This window comes from Puma concolor, chromosome B1 (assembly GCF_028749965.1).
Source record: "Puma concolor isolate L17-30 chromosome B1, mPumCon1.1.hap2, whole genome shotgun sequence".
In the NCBI taxonomy this organism is placed as follows: domain Eukaryota; kingdom Metazoa; phylum Chordata; class Mammalia; order Carnivora; family Felidae; genus Puma; species Puma concolor.
Window position 1 is genome coordinate 18,943,379 of NC_141670.1, and position 19,742 is coordinate 18,963,120.

The following is a 19,742-nucleotide window of genomic DNA, read 5'->3' on the forward strand; positions in this document are numbered from 1 at the left end:
TTTCAAATAAAATTGTTTCAATGAGACAGTCTGAACTAATTTGAATGGTAAAAGCAGTGAATACTTGGATTAGAAATGCTAAGTGGCTACGGTGAATAAATACTCCTGTTTTAGAATTCCACCTTTATGGCTTTATGAGTTATTTGAATCAAAAGGAATTTTCTGTGTCCAAAGAAGAGCTTAAAACAAAACAAAGTAAATGAAGAAATATGCCATCAAGAAAATGAATTTTCTACATTTCCATCTCAAGAAAGGAAGTCTTGGTAGGTAATTTTAGGGGCGCCTGGGCTGCTCAGTTGGTTAAGCACCTAACTCTTGATTTGGGCTCATATCATGATCTCACAGTTTGTGGGATTTAGCCTATGTTGGGCTTTGCACTGACAGCATGGAGCCTGCTCGGGATTGTCTTCTTCCCTTTCTCTCTGCCCTCCCCAGCTTGTGGGCTCTCTCTTTCTCAAAACAGATAAATGTCATAAAAAGAAGATAATTAAAAAAAAATCTTCTAGAAAACCGACAGTATGAAAGAAAGGTTTTTAGAGTTTGGAAATAGAGTCATCCGAGGAAGGAATATATTTGTGGTGCCTGCTGCTATACAATATTGGAGAACCTAAGGAAAGTAATACAAAATTATAAGTTCTAAATTATATATGAAAATGAATATTTATTTTGAATAGGAAAAGGAATCAGTACATATATATTTTCAAAGTTGACAAATATCACAAGCATTATATCATACAGAGAAAGAACATTTAGTAACTATTTGACACTCCTCCACATTACCATTTCCCCTTGCATTTGTATGCAATGCTATTTATATTTCTTTCCTTTTTTTATTGCTATTTATAGTTTCAAATAATAATTAAAAAGTATTTTCTAGGGGACAATGGAAAGAATGTCTTGCTTCTTGTCTGATTGATCAAAATTTGATCTTTAGGAAGATTTCTTTAAGTTTCATCATTTGTTATTGGTAATGCCATGTAAAATTTTTAGAACTGTCAACATTTGGAAAACTTGTATCAAATTGTTTTCATATAAGAACTCTGAGATTCAGAACCATTTTGCTGTATCAATAACAGTTTTGCAGGTCTCTTAGCGTCAGACAAAGATGGATCTGAAATGTTGGGATCTGGAAAAATATGTGACTGCTCATATAGTCACACAGTTGTGCTTGCTGTTTGCAGCACTGTCACAAATGTTTGCTTTAGAATTGTAGGAATTCAGATGAATTCTATTTTCTACAATTCCCATCCAACAACAAAAAAATAAGGATATGTTTATAATTGCTTAAAATTGGTCTTTTTGGGTGCTTGTTTTGACAACACATTGTACTAAAAATTAGAACGATATGGAGAGGATTAGCATGGTCCCTGTGCAAAGATGACACACAAATCTGTGAAGTGTTCCATCTTTTTATCACTAGGTGATATATGGAATTACTGAATCACTATATTGTACACCTGAAATTAATATAACACTGTATGTTAACTATACTGGAATTAAAATCTTAAGAAGCCAAAAATAAAAAATAAAAAATAAAAATAAAATCGGCCTTTGGAAGTGTACCGGGCATTAGATTGCCCTGATACTCAAGCTTCATTAGATTCAATCACTGAAACCCAGCTCTCAAAGTCAATCATTTACAGATAGTGAGGGAAGGAAGTAGGTTCAGATGAAGAGCATCCAAAGAAACCTCATGTTTTACCAATGAAAAAATATTAACTCATGCTGTTTGCCCAAGGTTGATGGCAATGACTACGACTTTCTTACATTCTGTAGATGAAGCACAATTATTTACTGATTGTTTCATTTGATGACAATTATAATTCTCCTTAAAGTCACACAGTGCTTTTTTGATTTTTGTGGGATTTATGCATATCATCTCATCTGGTTTTGCTTTGTTGCTACGTCCTTTTCAGGGATGTGGAGTAATGCGGTGAAGTGACCCACCTAAAGTCCTGTGTTTTTTAAAGCAGGGTTTCAAACCAAAACTTTGCAACACAATAAATCCAGTGTTTGCTCTAGGCCATACTGAGTCCTTTTCTGTACAATATTAATGACATCATGACATTTAAACGCATTCTTAAGTGTTCTGGCATATTAGGCAAGTTAATGTTACCTGATGTCACAAGTAACCTCAACTCTCCATAATTACAATAAATGCGTATTTCCTACTCCAGTGTTTTAAAGTACAATGTGAATATTTTTAATAGGATGGCTTTCAGGGGTGGCTCTGTTGCAAACATTTCCAGAAGGACCCAGGCTCCTTCTGCCTTGTGGTGCTGTCACCTTCCATCTACAGTCTCTGATCGTGCTGCAGAATGGGAAGACAACATGACGTATTAATCCTCATGACATGTGTAGCTGCTGTCACATGACACAATATTAGTAATGTGGCTGCAACTACGTGGAGTGAAACAGGGAAATACATTCCCTGGCTTGACATCAACTTTCCATCCAGAGAATAAACAAAGAAAAAAATGGTTTATTAAAAAAATAGTTATTGTAGTCAAGTTTTTGAATAGGTAAATGCTATGAGAAAAGGAAGAGACAAAATTATACTTTATTTTCTTCTTGGCCATCACTCTAAAACTCTACTTTTTAAGCTTACAACATGAAGAAAGATTCTCAGAATGTAAGAATAAAGAGATATTCAAAGGACAGATTAAAAAATATAATTCTTTATATTTTTCCATAACTAGTGAATACATTTGTGGTTCGAAACCTGAGATATAAATTATGAGTTCTACTATAATGGGTATTCTATGTTTTTAGAGACTTTTTACAAAAATGTTTATTTATTATTAAGAGAGAGAGATAGAGAGGGAGTAGGGGAGGGGCCAAGAGAGAGGAAGACCGAATCCCAAGCAGCCACCATGCTGTCAGTGCAGAGCCAGATGCAGGGCTCAAACTCATGCACCATGAGATCATGACCTGAGCTGAAACCGAGTCAGATGCTTCACCGACTGAGCCACCCAGGCACCCCTGTAATGGCTATTCTAACTTTAAGTCATGCATTTGTAGAAACATACTTTTTCTTTCATTTTATTCCAGGTTTTTTGTTTGTTCATTTTACATTTTGGGGGCACGTGATATGTCAGAATCCCCTGTAGGCATTGAATCTCTCTCAAGGAACTCGCAATTTAGTAGGAAATAAGCCACACACATAGATGCAAATACAATGCGCACAATGAGCTACCCCATGAAAGAGATATACACAGAATACTTTGGAAGTCTGGGCAGGGGCACGTGAAGGGTGAAGGGGAGTTGACAAACTTTGGTGATGATGAGACAGGCTTGGCCATTTTAATCAAGGGCATTTTCAAGTACTAACAAATAGGAAAACATAAGTTTGCTGACATGGTAACAAGCTACTTTTCTCCATTTTCTTGAGAAATAATTGACATTTGTTACTGTACAAATTAAACATACAACATGGTGGTCTGACTTATATATACAGTGAAATGGCTACCCCAAGAGGTTCAGCTAGCACCCGTTTTTCCCATACAGATGTAATAAAAAGAAAAGAGAATAAAGGAAAAAGTATTCTTCTTGTGATGAGAATGCTTGGAATTCACTCTCTTGACAACTTTCCTATATATCATACAGTAGTATTAACTACAGTCATCACATTGTACATTACATCTCTGGCACTTAATTATCTTGTAACTAGAAGTTTGTACCTTTTAAGCCCCTTCCTCTACTTCCCCCTCCCCCTGCTCAGCCTCTGGTAAGAAGTCTGATCTCTTTTCCTATGAAGGTTTTGGTTTTTTTAGATTTCACAAAAAACTATTTCTTGATAAAACAAATCACTAGTAATTCTTTTTTTTTTTTTTTAATTTTTTTTTTCAACGTTTATTTATTTTTTTTGGGACAGAGAGAGACAGAGCATGAATGGGGGAGGGGCAGAGAGAGAGGGAGACACAGAATCAGAAACAGGGTCCAGGCTCTGAGCCATCAGCCCAGAGCCTGACGCGGGGCTCGAACTCACGGACCGCGAGATCGTGACCTGGCTGAAGTCGGACGCTTAACCGACTGCGCCACCCAGGCGCCCCATAGTAATTCTTAATTTGTAAAAGTCCATCTTCCTGGAGAAAAAGATTTAGATGATATGTAGAATAGAAAGTAGGGGGAAAAACATCTTGGGTTGATAAATGTAGAAATTATGTTTGTATCACAAAGATCTTAAAAGATCGGTTTACTAGTTTTGTGAACTATTATCACCTTCTCATTGTCTAATATGTGGAAATATTTCAAAATTTTAAAAAGTCAGTATTTAAGATGATGGACAATTAGCGTGGCAAAACCTAAAATCTGACTGTTCTTTCTTGTCCCTTGCAAGTGTCATTAGAGTTTCTAAGACTGTGGCAACAGTATTCAGGTTTATCACCTGTGCCTCATAAAAAACAAACAAGAATACTTAGGAATAGTTTGGTAGATGGTAGTATTCTATCAGAGTAAAACAAAATAAGAAAGATCCAGGATAAAGGATTAAGTGTGCTGAAACTCCTTGGTTGACTTCTTAACAAGGTTTTTTGTTCTCAGTAGGGTTAATGAATTAATCATATAAAGAAAACTACACATTAAGCTGCACATAAATGAGCTTGGCCAAATGCAAACCCATCTACTTCTGGCACCTGCCTTATTTCTGACTTCTTTTCCATGTCCTGCTGTGCTAGACTCGCTGAACTGCACAGGCTCCCAGGCTCAGCCCGTGCTGTTTCCTTCCTCTTGTCTGCGTTCAAGTTGTTCCCAGTCTGGAAAAACCCTCACTTACCCTCTGCTTCCTTTGCATGTTGAACTCCCTCTCAAGAGCCTGATCACACATTGTTTTCTGCCCCTGATTCGACTTCCCCCCTGCTCATTAATTAAACAAATAATTGCTGAGCACCTGCTAGACTTCAAGAGGTGTGTAATGTGCCAAGGGTCCAATTGCTAATAAGACAGGTGTGTTCTGCTTCCCGGAACGTGGGATCTTGTGGGGGATACTCCTGGTGGCCCACACCACCGTGAACTCACTCTTTCCAGGCATTCTTCTGAGGAATTTGCCATAAATTCGCTGGTTTAATCCTCACAGCAACCCCATGAAGTGGGCACCATTCTCTTTTGCATATAATGCATGAGGAAACAACAACATTGCAAGCTGCTACCTGGCCACTGTCAGACCCAGGTAGGCCTACCCCTTAAGGAACCCTGGGTCTCTTCATTTCCCAGGGACTTGTTTCACATTTGCTGAATGTCAGGTCCCTTGGATTCTTCTGCTCTTGACCCCTGACACGACGTCAAGCTTCTCATTTTGCTTATAGTGAACCTAGTGAGTGCGCAGCTCCAGCCACCCTGTCCCTGTAGCCACTCATGCAGGGCTCTCACCACATCACTCTTCCTGTCACACTGTTCTTCACGTATGGGCCCCCTGTCTTCCTGTAACACTATAGAAACGAGACAGGGAGTTTTTTTCAATATTTATTTATTTTTGAGGGAGAGAGTGAGAGAGCGTGTGTGAGCGGGGAAGGAACAGAGAGAGAGGGAGAGAAAGAGAATCCCAAGCAGCCTCCCCACAGATATGGGGCTTGAACTCAGAAACTGAGAGATCATGACCTGAGCCGAAATCAGATGCTTAATGACTGAGCCACCCAAGCACCCGGCAGTGATTTTTAATGAGCTCTTCAACAAGTATTTATGGAGGCTGGAGTACTGAAGGCTGGACATCATTCTAGGTGTCAGAGATATAGTGGTGAAAAGACAAACAAGTCTTACTTTGTAGAATATGTCCTGGGAGGAAGATTAAAACCAAACCCTTTTGTACCTCATTGCTCCAGGTGAAGTTGTCAATACTGAGTCAAAAACAGAAGTTCTCCAGATTGGACCTAGAATAGTAATAAAAATTAACATTTCTTCTGTGTTTATAATGAGCCTGTCTTTTTTCCAAGACATGTATATTTATTCATTAAATAATCCCTCAAGGTAGGGACCATTGTCATTCCATTTTTAAAGATCAGGGAACTGAGGTTCAGAGTGGTTTGAAGCCATGTGGCTAGTAGGAAGGTAGGACTTCAGATTCTCTCTCAGACATTGTGCCCAGATCCTGTGTGCCTGGCAAATATCTTTGAAAGCAACAAGAGGAGAGAAGAGGTGAGCTGTGTTGAAGAGAGGGGCCAGAATGATCCCCCTTACACAGAGAAGGGGAGATAGCTTTGCAGGCAGACAAGACCTGCCCCCTTCTCTCTGGGGGTGCCCTGGGAAGTTGATAGCAGCTCAGAAAGAAAGTGTGCTGAAGGAGACTGAACTTTGCACAGCTTTTTAGCATTGACTAAAATTCTCATTTGCCCCCCATGGCACAGAGACAGAAAGCCATCAGACTAAAAGCGTCCTCATGACCTTGAAACCATGCAGTTGCCAGCTATGAACACGGAGGCTTAAGTTACGGACCATCCCCATTTCAAGTCACCAATGGGCTTCAGTATGATCCTTCCATGGGGAGAAAGTCCTAAAAACGTTTGTACTTAAATTTCCTACCAGCCCAATAAAATAAAGCCCAGAATAAGATTCACTTTCATTAAAAGAAATAAAGACATGGACATATCTTACACGTTTGAGTTTATGGTTTGAGATTCATAACTCCTACACAACAAGTATTGATGAAGTGCAGATCGGGATCAAGGGCTGTGCTACACGCAGGATGCACAGCAGTAAATAATAAGGTCTGACTTAGTGAAGTGTACAGTTAAGTGGACAAAAATGGTATTGAATAAACAAATACAAAATTTAAAAAATACAAATTTTGGTAAGTTTTATGAGAATCTAGGACACTATTAAAGGGGATAACATGATACATTGGGCTTAGATTAGGGACAGCATTTCCAGAGGATGAACATCAGTTACTCAAGCATGGGGTGGGGAAGAAAGATTCTGAGCACAGAGAATAGTACAAGCAAAGAGTAAGAAACACCCAAATGATTGAAAGGGAGCCAGATGCCTGAGCATAGCAAGGGAGAAGGAAAGTACCATGCGAGTTAGAGCTGAAGACACAGGAAGTAGCCAGAAACTAAAGAACCTTGTTAAAGATTTATAGTTTAACCTTATCTGAAATGGTAAAGTACTGAAGGCTTTATAAAATGGAAGGAACACATTTAGATTTAATTTTTAAGAAATATCATTAGGGCACCTGGGTGGCTCTGTTGGTTAAGCGTATGACTCTTGATTTAGGCTCAGGTTATAATCCCAGGGTTCTGGGATTGGGCCTTGTGTCTGGCTCCACTCTGAGTATGGAGCCTTCTTGGGATTATCTCTCTCCCTCTCCGTCTGTCTCTCACTCCACTCGCTCTCTCTTTCTCTCTCTCAAAAAAAAAAAAAAAAATCATTGGAATAGAGAGTGGAAATGGTGAGACCAATCGAGAAATCATTTCCATAGTGGCAGAAAGAGATACAGGCGGTGTGCCCTGGTGGTAATAGAAAGAGAACCGGGTACCCTAGACATTGATTTTGGAGTAAAACTGATAGGATTAAGGGAAGTAGGAGGTAGACAAGGTAATGGAAAAGAAAGTGTCAAAGAGATCCCCAGATATATAATGTAGACAACTGGGACAATGGAAATGACATTTACTGAGGTAGAATAAAAACAGGTTTAAGGAAAAACCAAGAATTCAGAGGTGGACATGCTAGTTTTAAAAATATGCGTGCAATGCAAGAAGGCATTTATCATGCTGACTATCTGGGTAATTCTGATATGTTAAGGTAAAACCTACAATTAACTTATATACATTACATAGATCTTTTGCTCTTTGTCTAAAGTAGGAGGAATTTGAAGGCCAACCTCATGCCTGCTGATTCTACCTTGTGGTATTGATATAAGCAACTGGAATGAATACATGTCAAATCCACAAAGCTTCTGAAAAGTCCTAGAAAGAAAGATCTGCATCTGCAAAGTCATGTGTACATGAGTCAGCAGCATTTTATTTTAAATTCTTTTTAATATTTATTTATTTTTGAGAGACAGAGTGAGACAAAGTGAGACTGGGGGAGGGGCAGAGAGAGAGGGAGACACAGGATCAGAAGCAGGCTCCAGGCTCTGAGCCGTCAGCACAGAGCCTGATGCGGGGCTCAAACCCACAGACTGTGAGATCATGACCTGAGCTGAAGTAGGACGCTCCACTGACTGAGCCACCCAGGCACCCCATCCTTTTTTTTTTTTTTTTTTAATGAGTCAGCAGTATTTTAATTGTTTAATTGCCCTACTCATTAGCCCAAGATAGATTTTTAAGTCTAAGCCTTAAAATAAGAATAATTTACAGTTGTTTTTAGAAAAAGAAATAAAAGTGTCTACCATTTGATCATCTGTCCCTAATCTGCCTCACCTTCAAAGCCATAAAATAAGAAAGAACATAAATTAAAAGTTTCCAAATAAATATTCACAGAATGGTGATTCATGCATAAATTTATTTGAATATAAAGTTCCAAGCTGGTTTCCCTCCCAATGTTTAGAATTAATAGGAGCTAGAGGTAGGTCAGCTCCCTTGGGAATGACTAGTAATGTTTTCTTCTATGTTACAATCTCAAATGTCATCTTCATTTAGTTATAAGGATTCTTCTTCCATTTTATGTATTTGCTCTCCTATTTTTATCTCCTTGATCTTAAACTGAATGCTGTGACCAAGTGAGAACTCTAGTTTCCTGTCTTTTGTTATCCCACACCATTTCTGTAACCTAATCAAAATGTGCTATTTTTTCCCAAGACATTGCCATATTTTTCTCTCATCATGACACTTAATTTGAAGGTGGCAGACTGGAAGATGCACTGTCCTGTGACAAATTTGTAAGCCACGAATTGATCTCTGCTCCACACACAGCAATATGCAAGCGTGGTATCTTGCAACTTATCATAAATCATGTTTCACTTCTTTGCTCATAGACTTTGTGAGAGCTGAATGCAATGTGGAGATGGATGGGGGTCAGTTCCTCACTGTCAGCCATAGCGGCTGGTAATTTATAGATAAGATATAACACCTGTGAGTTATGATGTCTTTTGTTTGCTTGAGTTGTCCTGTGCTGAGCACTGCAATGCCTACATCATAATGTTTGAGGGTTTCTTATCATGTACTAAAAACAAACAAACAGACAAACAAAAAAACCAAAACCCCAAAACCCCACAACAACAACAACAACAACAACAACAACAACACAAACATAAGTCAAGGAAGCATGGCATTATACCCATGAGCTATTAGATTTATCCAATCAAAACGCCATTTCATCTTTTGGCATGATGCCCTAGGACTGATGCACAAGGAGGCTGCAGGTGTAATGACTACAAGTATGGCTGCTTGAACTAAGTCAAATTCTTCATTTCATAATCATTAAAAGAACTGCAAGGAACTTCATCACAAGTCTTCCACAGATGGAATAGTTCTCCACATCCCCTAGAGATACACACACACACACACACACACACACACACACACACAAATAATAAGAAAGAAAGAAAATACTGGCAAGAGGTACTGTGTCCATGTTGTTATGAAAATGTAATTTTTAAAAGTAAACATAAGCAACTGATTAAGAGAGATGGAAGGAAAAAGTATCTTTGTTCTATGAAACATCCCAACTGCCGGTTTATTCTCATCACATCATTTTAATTTGCAGAAGAAAGTACAGTCTGAAGTGTACTGACATTATCATTAGTTAATATTAATTGGGTCTTACATAGTCTCCCAAGTGTTCCAGTTCTACCCCGATTGTAAGTTAAGCACTTTTTACACTCTTTATAATCATTAATAGTAGTATGGCAATGTGTATCACTGATCTAAGCAATGAAATCAAATCGGCCACATCAATTTGGAGATGACGGATTACGTAGTAGTAGGGGGATCAATTGTTTATGAGTGATAGCAGAAAGAAGCGGCAATATGCCATAAGCAAATGTTAGCAGCTCTTATTCCCACCCATGTAAGCATCCTCTCCTGGCAAATGCAGCTATGTCTTTCTTTCTGTTTTCATCATACCTGGCACACGCATTCACTTTATCATACTAAGAGAAAGTTGTTGGTTTATACATTTGCTTTTCTACTGATATCAGTTTGGAAAGAATTAGGAACAGTCGAGGTAAGGACACTATATATATATATATATATATATATATATATATATATATATATATAAAATTAAGATATATATATAATTATGTTATATATATTTTAATCTTATTCTTTAGAGTATAACTGAAGACTTTCATATAGTAGGCACTCAATTTTTAAGCAAATAAGAGAACAAATGAATGGAATTGGAAAACAAAAAGAAAAAGGGAAATAGAAGTATATACCTTATATGTTAATGTATAAGTCTATGAAAATGAGTATTAGTTTTCTCAGTTTTGTATAATTTAATACATTCGAAATAGAAACCACATAATGTGTTACATGGATGCCTAAAAAAGTATATGTATATATGCATATATGTATATATATATATATATATACATATATATATACTTGTTTTATATATATGTTATACTATATATATATATATATATTCTACATTCAAAATGAATATGTTATAAGTTATCAAAGTCAAATATGCTTCCAAAATATATGCTTACATAGGGAAGTCTGCTAATATATGGAAACAACAAGTACATGGTATTAATCACATCTCCTTGGAAACTTTTCATTTGAAAAATCCCAAGTAATCCAAATATCCAAAAAAGTATTGCAAATTCCCTGGATTTATTTTTAGGAAAAAACTGCCATAGCTTATATGGGATAAATATTGACGAGCTATATTTCTATTTGTTGTTTATTCCTATATTTTATTATCCAAAAAGACATATATGCAGAATAAGTATACTATATCTGATATTGTTTTATTTCAACAGTCTTGTTCTTAATTATAATTACAATAGCAATAACAAAAAATCAAATATAGATAGACTCTATTTCCTCTAGTCTTAAATCACTACACAATAGCCTGATATTTTAATCCAATTACATACTTTATTATTTTTATTATTTCAGTGTATATAAAGGGAAAAAATGGAGGTGTGTAGACAAGAATGATTAGGCTGGTATACTCTTAGTGTGTAAATCTGTTAAAATGCAGGCACTGTGATATTTTCTAAATGAAGTTAATTAAAGTCTTAAGAATTAGCTTATAGAGCTAACCATATATACCATAAAAATGACAACCACTGGCAAGCTTTTATTTCTTTTTTCCATTTCTGGACCACTTCAGGCTACTTTCCATTTTGGGAATTCCTGGATCCTAAGACACACACTTAGTGATTTCCCAGAACTTAACCTACTGTATAAAGGCATAAAATTATGAGAAATAAGAATGAGAATAAGAAAAGGCAGTAATTTTAAAAAGTAATGATGAGTCTATCTACAAAACATAATATTTCATGGAGTTCAAAGTCATGGTAAAATTCTAGAATGAATATTTATAAGATGGCTTTTGAGCTTTCAGAAAGCAAATGATAATCATTCGGATATAGGATGGATGGCTAAGATTAAGTAATACTGAATTATCAAAAGTTTCTAAAAATAGTACTCTTGACCAGGAATATTTGGAAAATGCTATAAGCATAGTATATCTGAAATTTGATAAGAAATGTAACATAGAGGGGCGCCTGGGTGGCTCAGTTGGTTAAGCGGCTGACTTCAGCTCAGGTCATGACCTCACAGTCTGTGAGTTTGAGCCCGACGTTGGGCTCTGTGCTGATAGCTCGGAGCCTCGAGCCCGCTTCCAATTCTGTGTCTCCCTCTCTTTCTACCTTTCCCCTGCTTGCTCTATGTCTTTCTCTCTCTCAAAAATAATAAACATTAAAAAAAAGAAATGTGACGTAGATATTTTTATGTTTATTTATTTATTTTGAGAGCGAGAGAGAGAGTGAGAGAGGGAGAGGCAGAGAGAGAGAGCGAGAGAGAGAGAAAATCCCAAGTAGGCTCCCTGCTGTGGGCACAGAGCCTGATGCAGAGCTCTCCCACGAACCATGAGATCATGACCTGAGCTGAAATCAAGAGTCAGATGCTTAACTGACTGAGCCACCCACGCACCCCAATGGCATAGACATTTTTGATGGTCTTTTGGGCATGATAATAAAATGTGGACTAGATGGGTACCCAAGTGAATTTATAACTAACTGAAAGACAATATTACATGAAAGTAAATAAAAATAAATATGTTTACTGATGGTTCATTATTATCCTGGACAAATATCTGGGTAGCCTGCTGCAGGCCTGTATCCACAGCCTTTTTGCACTTACTATTTCAAGGCATGATAATCAAAAGAAGATATGGAAACACCAAAATAAAAAGCTTGTTCACAGCAAAGGAAACTATTAAAACAAAAAAGGAACCTACTGAATGGGAGAAGATATTTGCAAATGATGTATCTGATAAGTGGTTAATGTTCAAAATGTATAAAGAACTTATACATCTTATTTATCTGATGAAAAAATGGACTGAGGACCTGAATAGACCTTTTTCCAAAGGAGACATACAAATGGTCAACAGACACATGAAAAGATGCTCAATATCACTAATCATTACAGAAATACAAATTAAAACTACAATGAGATAACACATTACACCTGTCAGAATGGCTAAAATAAAAAACACAAGAAATAATGAGGGTCAGAGATGATGCGGAGAAGGAATCCTTGTGTACTGTTGGTGGGAATGCAGACTGGTGTAGCCACGGTGGAAACAGTATGGAGCTTCCTTAAAAAACTAAAAATAGAATTGCCATATCATCCAGTAATTCCACTGTAGGGTATTTACTCAAAGAAAATGAAAATATCAATTTGAAAAGATATATGCATCCCTATGTTTACTGCAGCATTGTTTACAAAAGTCAAGATATGAAAACAACCCAAGTATCTCCATCCATCGATGAAAAAAGAAGTGGTATATATTTATATATATAAATATATATGTACATATTTATCTATTTATATATATAAAGAAATATGTACATATATATTTTTATATATAAAGAAATATGTACATATATATTTATGATCATGATCATATATTTAGGTCACCTATATTTAGGTCATGATCATGATCATATATTTAGGTCACCTATATTTAGGTCATGATCTCATGGTTCCTGAGTTTGAGCTCTGCATTGCGCATGGGGCTGTGCCCTGACAGTAAGGAGCTGGCTTGGGATTCTCTCTCTCTTTGCTCCCCCGCCTCTTTCTGCTCACATTCACGAGTGCTCTCTTTCTCTCTCTCTCTCTCTCTCTCTCTCTCAAAATAAATAAACTTAAAAAAAAAAAGAATCAGGCCTTGCCATTTGCAACAACATAAATGGACCTAGAGAGTATAATGCTAAGTGAAATAAATCAAAGACAAATAGCCACATGATTTCACTTATATGTGGAATTTAAGATACAAAAAACAAAGACAAAAACAGACTCTTAAATACAGAATACAAACTGAGGGGAGGTGGGTGGGGGAGGGTTGAAATAGACAAAGGGGATCAAGAGTACATTTATCTTGATGAGCAATGTATAATATATAGAATTATTGAATCATTATATTCATACCTGAAACTACTATAACACTATGTTAATTATACTTGAACACAATTTTTTTAATTAAAGAAAACAAAACATTGAAAAAAAGATGAAACCAATCTAATGAAATAAAAATAGGATCTACATAAAAACAGGGTTGGGTGAATGTAATTTAAGAGTAATACTGTGAAAAATACTTACATTTTCATACACTTACATACATTTTCATTCTTTTCCAATTTAGGTGCAGAGTTGTTCTTTTTTTCCCCCTTAAATACTTACTTAAGAATAGACCATCTGTTTTCTTGAACTGGCAGTGTTGTAGAAAGGTTAGAGCAAATAGCATCAGCTTCTAGTGTAGCTGACTTTGCGTGAGATTTTTGAACTAGAAAAAATAAAGTGTCATGTGTTTGTACCAGTTGGGGAAAGAAGAAAATGTCAAATTCAGATATTTAATCATCCTAGATGATTGTGACTATTCAGGGTTGTGACTATTCTTCCATAATTCAAATGTGACTTATCTTTTAAATATTATTCTTAATATACACAGTGAGTTTTCATTAAGATAAAATAAAAAGAAAGGAAAACCTTTTCAAGTCGGAGATTTAAGGTAAATTAGATACAAACATTATGTTAATAGCTGTATGTACTTATACATTGATGAAACCCTCATAATTACATTGATTCATTAAGGAGAAATAAATAAATTCAGTAGAGTTAGATACATTTCTGAAATTAAGTAGAAAGCAAATGTAGTAAAAAATGTTACCTGAAAGTGAGACCAAATCTTTTGCAGTAAACTACTTTTAATGGCTACTTATATTTCATTTTGAAAAAAGAAAATATTACCACATCTTAAATATAGTAAGTTCTAGGAAAATTTAATGAGAAAGAGTAAGTAATATTTAACAAAACTATAAAACCAATGATGTATAAAAACCATGGTGCATAAAATCGTAACACAGATTTTTATTCCTTTTGGTAAAATGCAGTTAAACAAAGAACTATCACATTAAGTTGGATTGGCATTGCCTGCAGGCTTTTCTTTCTTGAGTCAGAGGTTAAAGAAAGAAGTATATTAAGAATTTAAAATTGATTCTGAAGTCAAAAAGCTAGTGTCTCTCAGTAGTATTGACACAATTTGGTCATGTGGGCTGGGTGAAACTTGATTTGACAAAAAAGTAGTTATGATTGGTCCAAACCTACATGATTTAGGCAGTAAAAGGTAATGCAAGGGTTTTCAAACATTTCTGATGAATAAAGTTTGAGGGGTGCCTGGGTGGCTCAGTAGGTTGAGCCACTGACTTTGGCTTGGGTCATGATCTCATGGTTTGTGAGTTTGAGCCCCGCATTGGGCTCTGTGCTGACAGCTCAGAGCCTGGAGCCTGCTTCAGATTCTGTGTCTCCCTCTCTCTCTGCCCCTCCCCACTCATGCTCTGTCTCTCTCTGTCTCCGAAATAAACAAACATTAAAAACAATAAAGTTGGAAAAATAGGCAGATTGTCTCCAGGTCTACATTTAATTTTTATTTATTTATTTTGAGAGAGAGAGAGAGAGAGAGAGAGAGAGAGAGAGAGAGAAACGCCAGCAGGGGAGGGATAGAAAGGAAGAGAGAGAAAGAATCCCAAGCAGGCTCTCAGAACGGCTCAAACCAACCATGAGATCATGACCTAAGGTGAAAACCAAGAGTTGAATGCTTAACCAGGTGAGCCACCCAGGTGCCCCTCAAATTCTACATTTAAATGAAGATGAAGTAAAGATAGGAATTTGGTTAAATGCAGATGTATAAGGATGGTTCCATCTTTAAATAGGGCTAATTTCAGCTGCAACATTTTAGACAAAGGGCTGTGGAGAATCAAAATCTAAATCTGTACACAGTATGGCTGTACCTTCGTTTTCATCTCATTTTTGTTTGCTTTTTAGCTTTTGTGAATTTAAACTACGTTTTTAATAAAGGCTCATAAATATTATCATAAGTGTATTTTCTTTCCTCCAAGACCTCCTTTGACAATCGATTATTTATTATCTAGCTGTGACAAGTTTTTCTCCATCTTTCTGACTATTCTAATTTGGATGACATCCTTTAACCTAATTTTAGTGAATTTTAACTTGACAATTAAAAAACAAAACAAAATGAAAGCTTGCATTAGGATGGGATGTAATGAAAAATCTGTGGATTAGCCCACATGTTATTTTACCTTTCATACTCAATTTATTTCTCTACTTCTTTTTTTAATCTACTTCTGAATAATTCAGTAAATTTGTATAAATCACTAGAACGAACAATACCTAAAACACAAGCTAAACACACATACACACACACACACACTCATACATACACACCGGGGATTTAATAAATAATTCAAAATTTTAAATATAAAATAGCTTTATTGAATAGATTTATAAGAAATTTGATTAACACAGGGAAATAAGTCACCCCAGTCCAAAGGCTGCCCCATGTAATACTGGTCCCTGAACAGTGCTTGGCAATCTAAGCAAGTAGCACATGAAAATTTTGGCAGGACACCATACTTCTTTTTTTGCTCTGAGCTGTGCCTTATATACCTATTTTGTATGTTTACAGACCATTTCAGGGTTAAATCCACGTTTATACAGGAATAATAAATGTTTACAGAATTAGCTTCTGTGATTGGGGTACTCTCCAATCAGCTTGCAAGTGTAGGCATAATTACAGTGGGGGTTAATCTCTCCCTAGGTGACCAGAGCTGACATTTCAGGAGGGAGGATCATAACTGTGAATAGAAACCTAAAAAACTGGTTGAGACAGGATGTAAAAGTGAAGAGAGGATGGTGTGGTGTGAAGAAAAAAGGTTTTCTAGTAGTCATGGTAGAAAAGAATATTAGAATGAAATGAAGAATGTTACTATTAGTTTAAAGAATAATTTTCATATAGCCATAAGTGGACTTTTAAAAGCTTAATATTTAGAACACCATATTTTTAACACAGTGTTGGAAAGTTCTGGTTAATTGTCTTTTTGCCTTTATTTATTTATTTATTATTTTTTATTTATTTATAAAGATGAAATTTATAGTAAAATTGGTTTCCATACAACACCCAGTGCTCATCCCAACAGGTGCCCTCCTCAATACCCATCACCCACCCTTCCGTCCCTCCCACTCCCATCAACCCTCAGTTCGTTCTCAGTTTTTAAGAGTCTCTTATGTTTTGGCTCCCTCCCTCTCTAACCTTTTTTTTTTCCTTCCCCTCCTCCATGGTATTCTGTTAAGTTTCTCGGGATCCACATAACAGTGAAAACATATGGTATCTGTCTTTCTCTGTATGACTTAGTTCACTTAGCAAAACACTCTCCATTTCCATCCACGTTGCTACCAAATGCCATATTTCATTCTTTCTCATTGCCACGTAGTATTCCATTGTGTATATAAACCACAATTTCTTTATCCATTCATCAGTTGATGGACATTTAGGCTCTTTCGATAATTTGGCTATTGTTGAAAGTGCTGCTATAAACATTGGGGTACAAGTGCCCCTATGCATCAGCACTCCTGTATCCCTTGGGTAAATTCCCAGCAGTGCTATTGCTGGGTCATACGGTAGGTCTATTCTTAATTTTTTGAGGAACCTCACACTGTTTTCCAGAGTGGCTGCGCCAGTTTGCATTCCCACCAACAGTGCAAGAGGGTTCCCATTTCTCCACATCTTCGCCAGCATCTATAGTCTTCTGATTGTTCATTTTGGCCACTCTGACTGGCATGAGGTGATATCTGAGTGTGGTTTTTATCTGTATTTCCCTGATGAGGCACAACGTTGAGCATCTTTTCATGTGCCTGTTGGCCATCTGGATGTCTTCTTTACAGAAGTGTCTATTCATGTTTTCTGCCCATTTCTTCACTGTATTATTTGTTTTTCGGGTGTGGAGTTTGGTGAGATCTTTATAGATTTTGGATACTAGCCCTTTGTCCGATATGTCATTTGCACATATCTTTTCCCATTCCGTTGGTTGCCTTTTAGTTTTGTTGATTGTTTCCTTTGCTGTGCAGAAGCTTTTTATCTTCATGAGTTCCCAATAGTTCATTTTGACTTTTAATTCCCTTGCTTTGGGGATGTGTCAAGTAAGAAATTGCTGCGGCTGAGGTCAGAGAGGTTTTTTCCTGCTTTCTCCTCGAGGGTTTTGATGGTTTCCTGTCTTACATTCAGGTCCTTTCTCCATTTTGAATTTGTTTTCGTGAATGGTGTAAGAAAATTGTCTTTTTGCCTTTCTTCTAATAAGACATTGTTAAGAATGCAGAGAAGGTATGGTATTCATCCTTTCTCTTGTTAACGTGATATAACATGTTGACTGATTTGTAAATATTGAACCACATTGGCACCCCTGGAATAAATTCCACTTGATTGTGGTGAATGATTCTCTTAATGTATTGTTGGATTTAGTTTACTGATATTTTGTTGAGGATTCTTGCATCTACGTTCATTAAGATACTGGACTGTAGTTTTCTTTACTTGTATTGTCTTTATCTGGTTTTGGCATTAGCATAATGCTGGTCTCCCAGAATGTATTTTGAAATTTTCCTCCCTCTTCTACTTATGGAATAGCTTGAGAAGAATAGGTATTAACTCACTAAGTGTTTAGTAGAATTCACCTGTAAAGCTATCTGGTCCTGGACTTTTGTTTGTTGGGAGGTTTTGATTACTGATTTAATTTCATTGCTGGTAATTGGTTTGTTCAAATGTTCTCTTTATTCCCGATTCAGTTTTGGGAGGTTATGTTTCTAGGAATTTATCCATTTCTTCAGGATGTCCAAATTTTTGCCATATAATTTTTAATAATATTTTCATAATCCTTTGTATTTCTGTGGTGTCTGTTATTACCTCTTCTCCTTCATTTCTGATTTTATTTATTTGAGTCCTCTCTCTTTTTCTCTTAATGGATCTGGCTAAAAGATTCCTCAATGTTGTTGATCTTTCCAAGACCCAAGTCCTGGTTTTATTAATCTATTCTATTGTGTTTTTAATCTCTATTTCATTTATTTATGCTCTAATTTTTATTATTTCCTTTCTTCTATTGGCTTTTGGCTTTGCTTTATTTTTCAGACTCCTTTAGGTATATGGTTATATTGTTTATTTAAGATTTTTCTTTTTCTTGAGGTGGCCCAAGGAATTTGGACCATTGTTTTTATTTTCAATTGTCACCATGTATTTTTTGTTTTCCTTTTGTTTTTTTGGTTGATCCATTTATTATTTAGTAGTATGTATTTAGCCTCCATGTATTTATGTTCTTTCTGGATTTTTTCCTACGACTGATTTCTAGTTTTATACCACTGTGGTTAAAAAGATACATGTTAGGGCACCTGGGTGGCTCAGTTGGGTAAACCTCTGACTTCAGCTCAGGTCATGATCTATCTCATGGTTCGTGGATCCAAGCCCTGCATCAGGCTCTGTGCTGACAACTCAGAGCCTGGAGCCTGCTTCAGGTCTGTGTCTCCCTCTCTCTCTGCCCCTCCCCTGCTTGCTCTCTCTCTCTCTCTCTCTCTCAAAAATAAATAAAAACATGACAAAAAAAGATGCATGATATAATTTTAATATTTTTGATCTTATTGAGAATTGTTTTGAGAATTGGCTTAACATGTCATCTATTCTGGAGAATGGTCCATGTGTCCTTGAAAAGAATTTGTATTCTGTTCTTTTTGCATGGAATGTTCTGAATGTATCTGTTATATCTATTTGCTCCAATATGTCATTCAAAACCACTGTTTCCTTGTTGATTTTCTGTCTGGATGATCTATCCATTGATGTAGGTGGGTGTTAAAGTCCCCAACTATTATTGTATTTCTTTCATTTTCTTCCTTTATATCTGTTAATAGTTGCTTTATGTATTTAGGTGTTTTCATGTTGGAGGCATAAGTATTTTTAATTGTTGTATCCTTTTGTTGGATTATTTTCTTTACCATTATGTAATGTCCTTCTTTACGTCTGTTACAGTATTTTTTTTTAAAGTTTGTTTAGTTTGGCATAAGTATTACTCCCCCATCTTTCCTTTTGCTTCTATTTGCATGGTAAATGTTTTTCCATCCCTTCACTTTCAATCTGCATGTATCTTTAGGTCTAAAGTGAGTCTCCTGTAGGCAGCATACAAATTGGTCTTGCTTTCTATTCATTCAGTGAGTCTGTACCATTTGGTTGGAGCATTTTGTCCATTTACATATAAAGTAGTTAATGATAGGTGTGTACTTGCTACCATTTTGTTA

General features: G+C 36.3%; 1 non-coding gene across 1 annotated transcript; it reads left to right on the top strand.

The window, feature by feature from the left end:
* Nucleotides 1–1,303: 1,303 nt before the first annotated feature.
* On the top strand, nucleotides 1,304–1,412 carry LOC112870076 (U6 spliceosomal RNA). Its single transcript, XR_003224467.2, has one exon. It is a non-coding gene; the product is annotated as a U6 spliceosomal RNA (small nuclear RNA).
* The last annotated feature ends 18,330 nt before the right edge of the window (nucleotides 1,413–19,742 follow it).